This window comes from Mya arenaria, chromosome 12 (assembly GCF_026914265.1).
Source record: "Mya arenaria isolate MELC-2E11 chromosome 12, ASM2691426v1".
NCBI classification, from domain to species: Eukaryota; Metazoa; Mollusca; class Bivalvia; order Myida; family Myidae; genus Mya; species Mya arenaria.
The window spans coordinates 55,471,778-55,483,051 of NC_069133.1; positions in this window are offsets into that span (position 1 = coordinate 55,471,778).

Genomic DNA, 11,274 nt, shown 5'->3' on the forward strand with positions numbered 1-11,274 from the left:
CAATACACTATGTTCTGAAAAATAACAGCTCTTTTTGAAGTTTTTCGTAACGAAGTCATCTTGAATCTATAATTGACAACCTGGATTGCTGTCAATTCTGATGAAACAATTTTCCCCTAGCGGGCCGCATGACAAAGGATTTCCTTTCTGGGGGTCCGCGTGTAAAGCAAATCCTTTCTGGAACCTGCTACGTACCGAAAAATAACAGCCGGTATCCTATTAAGTCTACGTCTATGAGAAACTTGTATGACGTGATAGGGGCGTTCTTTACTCCCCGAGGTGAAAACTAATATCTACTATTCAGTTAGCATTTAGAAATCTATGTACCGAAAAGTAACACTATACGAAAGATCTGGAACATTTTTATTTATAAATAAATATTTTGTACAAGGTTTTTGTTTTATGGCTGCTTAATAATACTTTTGATGTCAAACCCCTTATAAAACAGAATATTAAATGTATATATACATTCTTCTGATTAATATAATCGAAAAAAAGCCAAGCATTGCTTTATTTGGCACCGTCGCTAACCAAGTAATGAACATTCATTTAAAAATAAATCATAAACCAATATCAAAAAAACGATATTGGTTAAACATACATAGTAACAAACAGATTTCAAAGTAACTGTTGTTGCACAGAAATATTATGTTTTATGTTAATGATTTATGTTCAGTTACCAAGAGAAAACAAAACGATGGTCACAAAAGTTTTTAACGCAAGGGAAGGAACCCGTTCTTATACAAGATAACCTTATTAAAAGTTATGCCCCATTCCTTTCATTTGTTACACCCGCGTCTGGAATTTGAAAGACGTCGGCGTCACGACTACGTTGATAAAATGACTCCTAATGAATTCCTCAACTGCACGGTTTGACGTCAGAGGCTGGCTTCCGCCATGTTTGGAGTATACGTTTGAATTCAGTATCTCGACGTCGGACGTAGATGTACCGTTGCTCAGACTTGTTAGGAATGATAGCCAGCCATGTTCATACATCATGACGTCATGGAGAAATACTTCATTCAAGTCTTTAGCACGTGAGCTCAGAGCTAGGTCATAGTATTTGACTCCGACAATAGACACATAGCAAAGGTAGTGCATGTTGGGTAGGGTTTCGAACAGAGTTCTATAATCGAACTGGGTCCAGAGGAAGGTACCTGCGTGACCAACACCAAGCTCAGTCACCGTCGCGGTCGGCTTGTCAAAACTTCTGAAAACTGAAGACACGTTTCTCACAAGTCCACTTACATTGACGTCATTAACACTAAGCGGCAATGTCGTACATTCGCTATTGACGTCGTTGAGGTAAATTCGACGTAATCGCGTTTGCTTTGTCAAGTTTAGACTGAAGTCGCATTCCTCGAGCGCTTTTTGGTGGTCCATACATCGGACTTTTTCCAATTCCAGCTCAATCAGTTGTGTCCTGGAAAGGAGAAACGCCTGAAGGTCCTTTACCATTTGGTGACTACCGGATACCTCCAGGGACAGGTAACACAGCGACGTCAAGGCACAGAATGATGATGGAAGGGCTGGAATATCCTTCAAAACTAACGTCAAAGACGTCAGAAGTTTCAGCTGTACTGCGTTCATTGTAAGGATAACGTGAGAGCTGGCTTCGTCCAGATGCAATCTTTCGACAACTGTACACTTCGCAATGACAAGCCGGACAAGAGAAGTGTCTTCCTTCCCAGGCACGTCGACGTAGATGGATTTTAGGTCATCAACGTTCTGACATGAAATTACATCAAGAATGACGTCACTTACTTGGTCGACAACTAATACGTCATTTAGTGTAAATCTCAGCTTTCGCCCCGGCGTTGTAAATATGACTCCTCCAACAGATTGGACAACAACTGGTTTTGATGATGAGTATTTTCTGTTTCGCTCAGTCTCTCGGTAGCAGCGCAACTGTAATTTTTGAATCAATTTGGCGTATTTGTACGTGGACAATTGCTGCCGACGGCCGAATACATATCGCTCGTCCAAGCTGTTACGGTAGGTCTGAATTGGCCGTGAAGTTGAAGACAACGCCGCGATATGGTTTGATATCTGTTCCCCATCTTGTGGCATAAGTCCACAGAGAAATATCATGACATCAGACATATCAAGAACTTTCTCAAACGTATCAACATACGCCAACAGTTTTTTGATTGGTTTTGAATGATCTGGATCTGACGCGACATAGACTGCAGCGAGATAGTCTCGAACTGTGTTGTGGAAAAACCGGACGTCCACTCTCCCAGGCGACTGCGCGCTTGGCATTGGAGACAGTGCAAGAAGTCCGGTGGACAGACCTAGATCAATCTTGTCTTTCCCGAGTAAGCTCTCGAGCGACAGTCGCGTAAATGTAGTCGGGCTGTGTTCGTTTAACAAACAATCGAAAGCATATCGTCCAAGAGATAGAAGGAACTCTTCAAAATAGCGACAAATGTTGTATTTTTCGATAAGCTTCGGTAACTTTGTTTGATGTCTGTCGTCACTTCTGCGTGTTTGGTTTATTTTCGTACTCTTGTTGAGCAAGAACTGTAGCAACTGGAAGTAGATATCGGTCCTGGAGTCCCCAAACCCTCCGGTATCGTACCAAAAGCAGACCAAGTACGTCAGAACAAGCGGTATCTCTGTCACTAACGTCAGGTGACGTTGTTTCAGCGCTTGAAGACACGCATTGACGCGGCGTCCTTGGTCATCGCCACATACGGACCGGGCGATTTTCTCTACAAGCTTTCGTACGCTTCTCTCGTCCAGTTCTTGGAGCTCATACAACTGATCCGAATGCTTGATAGGCAAACTTCCCACTTTTGAATGATGTAACGTCATTAACGTCACGCAATTGTTCAGATGTTCCCTGCTAGGGAGTTTCCCATCGTCCGAGCCTTGCCATTCGTCATAGCCATCGAGAATAAGCAGCACTCGCCTCGGGTGCTGAGAAAGATGCTTCATGACGAAATCGTAATGCCTCTGATTTTCTACGAACAGCTGATCCTTAATCATGTCTATGACGGAATTGCCACGGAGAGCGTTGGCCAAATACACGAGCAATATGACGTCGAACGTTTCACAGAGATATGTCTCGTTTTCATCCATAGGAGCACCCTCTTGACGTAGAAGCGTTCCTTTACACCAACGGTGGATCATCTGAAGACAGAATGTTGTTTTTCCTCTGCCGGAGGAGCCAATCAAATAAACGTTTTTTGGATTCTCGCCGTCAAAAAACTGCTGGTATGACGTCACTCTCTCCGCGTGCTTTTCGGCATTAGGGAAGAAGCCGTAACGTTGTTTTGCGTTACAGATCGTTGAGTCGACGTAAATCCCACCCACGTTAACGCTACTCTGGACGCAACTCAAAACGTGCATTTCCGTTATGTGCTCATATCTCTTTAATAGAAAGTCCTGGGTCGTTTGTAAAGCTGAAATAGAAAGAAAAGTATTGACACTTTAATAATTCAGAACAGAGCAGACACTTTAAGACCTTTTACATAAGTATGTCGTCTTAGAACATGCAATTATATTATATATGTTTTAAAATTGATTAGTATCTATTTATTTGTAATGAAGATTGCAATGTGTAAAATGTAGTCAAAAGTTAAATGTTACAGGAATTTGAAAGTTTCAGAAATCACGCCGCTTGAAAGCGAAACAGGACGTTGATTTACCCACGACATCATTCATCAAACACCAACGAAGTCAACGTCATGTATGCCATCAACAAGAAATGACATGTCCATCTCGATTTCTTTAAGACATATATTTGCTGGTTAAATATCATTTATCACGGTTATCGCAGAATTTACATATTATATAAATAAAAGGTTTCGAAATAACGCGGTGATTTTGATGGACCCCTCAATATTGACGTCAGTGGCATACTGTGAAGACTCTTAGCTTCCAAAGTGTTATGAATACTGAACATATTAAACAGTTCCTAACTAGGTCTATGCTGCATTACATGTATGGATATAGCAAGTTTCGGATAAGAAGTTGAAAAGGTTCATTGTCGCATTCCACTTCAAGCTTTAGCAAGGTATGCAAGTTCTACACGATCATATTTTGAATTTTGTTAGGAACTTTTACATTTACACAACACATAACCAATCATATGTGGTACCTAAATCGCTGATTTGGAAATTTTACTCGTATAAACCTCTAAACAGGAAAAGCAACAGACCAGTTTTACCGTTTGACTCCGTGTCGGGAGTTTGACTCCTTGTCGGGAGTTTGACTCCGTGTCGGGAGTTTGAATCTTGCCAGGAGTTTACCTCATTACCGGAAGATTGCCTCCTTGCCGGGAGTTTACCACCTTACCGGGAGTTCTCCTCCTTGCTCGGAGTTTGACTCCTTGCCGGGAGTTTACCTCATTGCTGGAAGTTTGCCTCCTTGCCGGGAGTTTACATCCTTACTGGGAGTTTGCCTCTTTGCTCGTAGTTTGACTCCTTGTCGGGAGTTTCACTCCATGTCGGGAGTATGACTCTTGCTATGAGTTTACCTCATTGCCGGGAGTTTACCTCATTGCCGGGAGTTTACCTCATTGTCGGGAGTTCGCCTCTTTGTCGGGAGTTCGCTTCCTTGCCGGGAGTTTCCTCCTTGTCGGGAGTTTACCGCATTGCCGGGAGGTAACCTCCTTGCCGGAGGTTACCTCATTGCCTGGAGTTTACCTCATTGCCGGGAGTTTACCTTATTGCCGGGAGTTTACCTCATTGTCGGGAGTTCGCCTCTTTGTCGGGAGTTCGCCTCCATGCCGGGAGATTACTTCCTTGTCGGGAGTTTACCTCATTGCCGGGATTTTACCTCTTTGCCGGAGTTTAGCCCCTTGCCGGGAGTTTACCTCCTTGCAGGGAGTTTGACTCCTTGCCGAGAATTTACCTCCTTGCTAGAAGTTTGACTCCTTGCCGAGAGTTTACCTCCTTGTCGGGAGTTTGACTCCCTGCCGAGAATTTACCTCCTTGCTGGAAGTTTGACTTCTTGCCGGGAGTTTACCTCCTTGCCGGGAGTTTGACTTCTTGCCGAGAGTTTACCTCCTTGTCGGGAGTTTGACTCCTTGCCGAAAATGTACCTCCTTGCTGGAAGTTTGACTCCTTGCCGAGAATTTACCTCCTTGCTGGAAGTTTGACTCCTTGCCGAGAATTTACCTCCTTGCTGGAAGTTTGACTCCTTGCCGAGAATTTACCTCCTTGCTGGAATTTACCTCCTTGCCGAGAATTTACCTCCTTCCTGGAAGTTTGACTCCTTGCCGAGAATTTACCTCCTTGCTGGAAGTTTGAATCCTTGCCGGGAGTTTGACTCCTTGTCGGGAGTTTGACTCCTTGCCGAGAATTTACCTCCTTGCCGGGAGTTTGACTCCTTGCCGGGAGTTTACCTCCGTGCTGGGAGTTTGCTTCCTTGCCGGGAGTTTGACTCCTTGCCGGGAGTTTACCTCCGTGCCGGGAGTTTGACTCCTTGCCGAGAGTTTACCTCCGTGCCGGGAGTTTGACTCCTTGCCGAGAGTTTACCTCCGTGCCGGGAGTTTGACTCCTTGCCGGGTGTTTACCTCCGTGCCGGGAGTTTGACTCCTTGCCGAGAGTTTGACTCCTTGCCGTGAGTTTGACTCCTTGCCGAGAGTTTACCTCCGTGCCGGGAGTTTGACTCCTTGCCGGGAGTTTACCTCCTTGCCGGGAGTTTGGCTCCTTGCCGGGAGTTTGACTCCTTGCCGGGAGTTTGACTCCTTGCCGGGAGTTTACCTCCTTGCCGGGAGTTGACTCCTTGCCGGGAGTTTGACTCCTTGCCGGGAGTTTACCTCCTTGCCGGGAGTTTACCTCCTTGACGGGAGTTTACCTCCTTGCCGGGAGTTTACCTCATTGCCGGGAGTTTACCTCCTTGCCGGGAGTTTACCTCCGTGCCGGGAGTTTGACTCCTTGCCGGGAGTTTACCTCCTTGCCGGGAGTTTACCTCCGTGCCGGGAGTTTACCTCCTTGCCGGGAGTTTGACTCCTTGCCGAGAGTTTACCTCCTTGCCGGGAGTTTGACTCCTTGCCGAGAGTTTACCTCCTTGCCGGGAGTTTGACTCCTTGCCGAGAGTTTACCTCCTTGCCGGGAGTTTGACTCCTTGCCGAGAGTTTACCTCCTTGCCGGGAGTTTGACTCCTTGCCGAGAGTTTACCTCCGTGCCGGGAGTTTGACTCCTTGCCGAGAGTTTACCTCCGTGCCGGGAGTTTGACTCCTTGCTGGGAGTTTACCTCCGTGCCGGGAGTTTGACTCCTTGCCGGGAGTTTGACTCCGTGCCGGGAGTTTGACTCCTTGCCGGGAGTTTGACTCCTTGCCGGGAGTTGACCTCCTTGCCGGGAGTTTACCTCCTTGCCGGGAGTTGACCTCCTTGCCGGGAGTTGACCTCCTTGCCGGGAGTTGACCTCCTTGCCGGGAGTTGACCTCCTTGCCGGGAGTTGACCTCCTTGCCGGGAGTTTGACTCCTTGCCGAGAGTTGACCTCCATGCCGGGAGTTTGACTCCTTGCCGGGAGTTTGACTCCTTGCCGGGAGTTTGACTCCTTGCCGAGAGTTTACCTCCTTGCCGGGAGTTTGACTCCTTGCCGAGAGTTTACCTCCGTGTCGGGAGTTTGACTCCTTGCCGAGAGTTTACCTCCGTGTCGGGAGTTTGACTCCTTGCCGGGAGTTTGACTCCTTGCCGAGAGTTTACCTCCTTGCCGGGAGTTTGACTCCTTGCCGAGAGTTTACCTCCTTGCCGGGAGTTTACCTCCTTGCCGAGAGTTTACCTCCGTGCCGGGAGTTTACCTCCTTGCCGAGAGTTTACCTCCGTGCCGGGAGTTTGACTCCTTGCCGAGAGTTTACCTCCGTGCCGGGAGTTTGACTCCTTGCCGGGAGTTTACCTCCGTGCCGGGAGTTTGACTCCTTGCCGAGAGTTTGACTCCTTGCCGGGAGTTTACCTCCTTGCCGGGAGTTTGACTCCTTGCCGGGAGTTTGACTCCTTGCCGGGAGTTTACCTCCTTGCCGGGAGTTGACCTCCTTGCCGGGAGTTGACCTCCTTGCCGGGAGTTGACCTCCTTGCCGGGAGTTGACCTCCTTGCCGGGAGTTTGACTCCTTGCCGAGAGTTGACCTCCGTGCCGGGAGTTTGACTCCTTGCCGGGAGTTTGACTCCTTGCCGGGAGTTTGACTCCTTGCCGAGAGTTTACCTCCTTGCCGGGAGTTTGACTCCTTGCCGAGAGTTTACCTCCGTGTCGGGAGTTTGACTCCTTGCCGAGAGTTTACCTCCGTGTCGGGAGTTTGACTCCTTGCCGGGAGTTTGACTCCTTGCCGAGAGTTTACCTCCTTGCCGGGAGTTTGACTCCTTGCCGAGAGTTTACCTCCTTGCCGGGAGTTTACCTCCTTGCCGAGAGTTTACCTCCGTGCCGGGAGTTTACCTCCTTGCCGAGAGTTTACCTCCGTGCCGGGAGTTTGACTCCTTGCCGAGAGTTTACCTCCGTGCCGGGAGTTTGACTCCTTGCCGGGAGTTTACCTCCGTGCCGGGAGTTTGACTCCTTGCCGAGAGTTTGACTCCTTGCCGGGAGTTTGCCTCCTTGCCGGGAGTTTGACTCCTTGCCGAGAGTTTACCTCCTTGCCGGGAGTTTGACTCCTTGCCGAGAGTTTACCTCCGTGCCGGGAGTTGACTCCTTGCCAGGAGTTTACCTCCTTGCCGCCAAGAGTTGGACTCCTCGCCGGGAGTTCGCATCCTTGCCGGGAGTTTGACTCTTTGACGGGAATTTACCTCCTTGCTATGAGTTCGGCTACATGTCGAGAGTTTTACTCTTTACATTTACGTGGTTCCACTCGCTTTTCCGTTTGGTATATTTCTCTTGAACAACTTAGAGCAAATTTTCGCAGACAATGGATCACGTTTGTATTTCAGCTTCTACAACAGGTATTTTATGTGCGAAACTGACAGGCAAAGATGCGGAATGAGGGATAGAGGCTACGAGGTCAAAAGTTGTGTGGAAACATAATTATGGTGTTTAAGCATATACATACTAATTGTTTCCTCTGTTACTTTGTTTGCATTTTCAGCAGCCAGGTGAGTGCTAGATTTGGTGTGTGTGAGATTAATGTCTATCTCCACATGCAGATCTTGGACAATTGTGAATTGTAACTTCTTTCGAGCTTCTTCAAGATCGAGTCTAGCGTTTTCAGGAACCGAGTTCAAAATATTCTTTGTCTTTTGTTCAACGTCTGCTGTAAAACGTTGGTCATTAACGACTTTAACCAGTGTCTCCAGTGCGTTCACAATGCTGCCCCACAAAGACTGGAACTCGGCGTCACTTAATGACGCCGACGTACAATGGCCTATAGCGCTGTTTCGCGATTGACGTAATACGCTTAAAGCTTGCTCTTCATTCTGAGACAAAGATGCACAGTTATTCAACACAAGTCCCAACAAAGTGAGGTCCCATCCTTTGCAATCAGTGGCCACTTTGTTGGATGGGAAAAGAAGATCAAATTGACACTGGTGAAGAATCTTTCGTCGACTTAACGACTCTAACGTATTCTTATGCGTTCTAAGGAAGGCGGACAAATCTTTGCTTCCGGTTTCCTGAATAACGTAATGTCCGAGAAGACGTCGGTATACTCGTCTACCAACGTCTATCAAAAGCTGCACACAACGTAGGAAATTAGTCGTGCCGTTTTCGCGCTCATAAAGTACTTTAGATGCCATGTTCCTTACATATATACTGTTTTACATCTTAATGACTTGTACTGTTCGTGTCCGAACTAAGCCAAGCACCACTGAAATAAAATAGAAATACGTCACTTTAGAAACGGGTCTCTTTATGTGGATAAAGAAACTACTTCTATGGGGCCGATTCCTGCCGTTTTGTGTGTGTGTGTGTGTGCGTGTGTGTGCGTGTGTGTGCGTGTGCGTGTGCGTGTGCGCGTGCGCGTGCGTGTGCGTGTGTGTGTGTGTGTGTGCGCGTGCGTGCGCGTGCGTGTGTGTGTGTTTTGCATTTTCGCGGCGAAAATGCGCGAACCCGCCACCCGGCGGAAGGGAGAAAATGCGAAAATGCGCTAGATGGTAAGGTGAAAAAATGCTTATAATAATACTGCGCATTTTTGCCCCGCCACTTTAAATTTGCGCATTTTTACATGTTTCGCCTTCCGATAGGGATAGAAAATGCAGCAGTATGATTCGTCTTGATACCGTTTTGCGCACGCTCTTTCGGACTAGGAAGTCTATATAACATACGCGAACTGGAAGGGCGAAAATACAAAAATACGCCAAGTGGTTGGGCGAAAATACGCAGGATAATAATTTCGCATTTTTAACCCGCAATTTGTCGGGGTTTTGCCCGTTCGAAGCAAAAAGACAAACACACAAATTTGCGGAACAATCATTCACAAAAATTACTAGTACTTAGTCGAAAACTAAAATATTTAATCATTTACAGTGGTGACCTTGTTTAACTTATATTCCTTACCTTAAATTCGCTGTGATTGCCATTAATAATAATAAGAACAAAGTTTATTCACAAATATACACATACGGAAAAGTAATTATTTTATCTACATTTAATAACTTTTTCATTATACTAACAATTAGGTACATGCACTCTGTACTGATTTAATCAACAGTAGTTAGATAATAAAGATAACACCAGTATATTTATATATACAAACAAAATACGGGGAATTGTCAGGGTTATAATGATATCATGGCTCTGAAGTAAGTCATGTGTTATATTACACTGAACATCGCTCGCGGATGATTACGCTCTCGTCTGCTGCTTTTCGGTCGAACAAGGGCCATAGCTCGAACATTACTAAAGGCAGAGTTATTGTCGTATTGTTACTGGTAACACACGATTACAAAGTTTCATGTGAGTATCTTGAACAAAGTTTAAGGTATGACCGATGTGTTGTGCACGCCGACACCGACGCCGACGCCGCCGACATGAAGAGTATAGCATCAACTCGATTTTCCTTTTTTGAAAAACAGTCGAGGTCATTAAAAATACACACCATTTCCATGTTATGATCGTAGTCTAGAAGCACCGGGTAGTCGGGATTAGCTGCCAGGTTGAGGAAGTCATGTATAGATAGATACATCTAGATGTAAGCCGATATAGGGAATGATAATCTGTATAAACATCTGGGCATGCAGCGTCCAGCATCAGGCAAATCCATGAGGGGTGTTTATGATGTTGTTTAGAACTGGCTCTTTCCTATGTAAACTGTAGACCGGATAATTATAGCTCTGTGGTAAGTATATAATAGTTGTTTTCCCCGTGCACGTACTAGCTTGTCTCGTGTATACAGTAAGAAACTCAAAAATCAAACACAGTTAGATGGAGGTGATTTAGTTGTAGCTGACCACTAGTAACAAGGGGCGGTATTCATAAAACACCTTGAGTCATTTCTTGGCTTATGTCACGTTCCTAAAAAATGAAGTCACATTAAAGACAACGTATAAGTGTTTGTTTACATAAAAGTGTGTATTTTAAATGAAATGAATGGAAAATAGGTATTTTAGATCTCATGAAGCGAGTATATCATAGGTTAAGTGAGACACTTAACTTAAGAAAATGACTTTATACAGGAAATTACTTAAGATCGTTTATATATAGAACAGAACAGAACATAATTTTATTAGACGTTTACCATCACAGTACATAGTCAAATAATATCAAAACACATTTACAAATATGAATTCAACAAGTCACATGATACAGAACCGATGTAGGTTGAATACAAATAGAAATAAAAAAGTTGCGATGAGCAAATGCAAATAAATGCACGTACATAATGTGAGGATGAGCATATTATACTAATTATTATAAGTTAGGGAAATTCTATGTTTTACAGATTCTTTAATATATTTTGACAGTTTAAACATTGTATTTTGATTTTCAGATTTTAACAATTCTATAAATTTATACATGCTTGGTTTAATGTAAAAGTATTTCTTAATATACTTTCTTCTAATATCCATATAACAAGGACAAATTAATACAAAGTGATATTCATCTTCTATGTCACGAGTGTTACAAAAAATACTGGCTCAGTATATTGAGTTCCTGAGGTAGACTCCTCTTGAACAAAGTGTTAGCCCTTTTTCAGCCTCCCTTAGATCGTCATCTGTAGATTGTCCCGTCATTTACGCCGGCACCTAATTGATGTAACGACTGCATGCGTTCGCTGAAAACATGTAATATGAAACACATAATCGTTGTAATCTAGAACTAAAAACCAAATGTACCAAGAATGATTAACTGAATAAATCAAACTCTGGGATAACCCCTCCGCACCGGTTTCTTGATATGT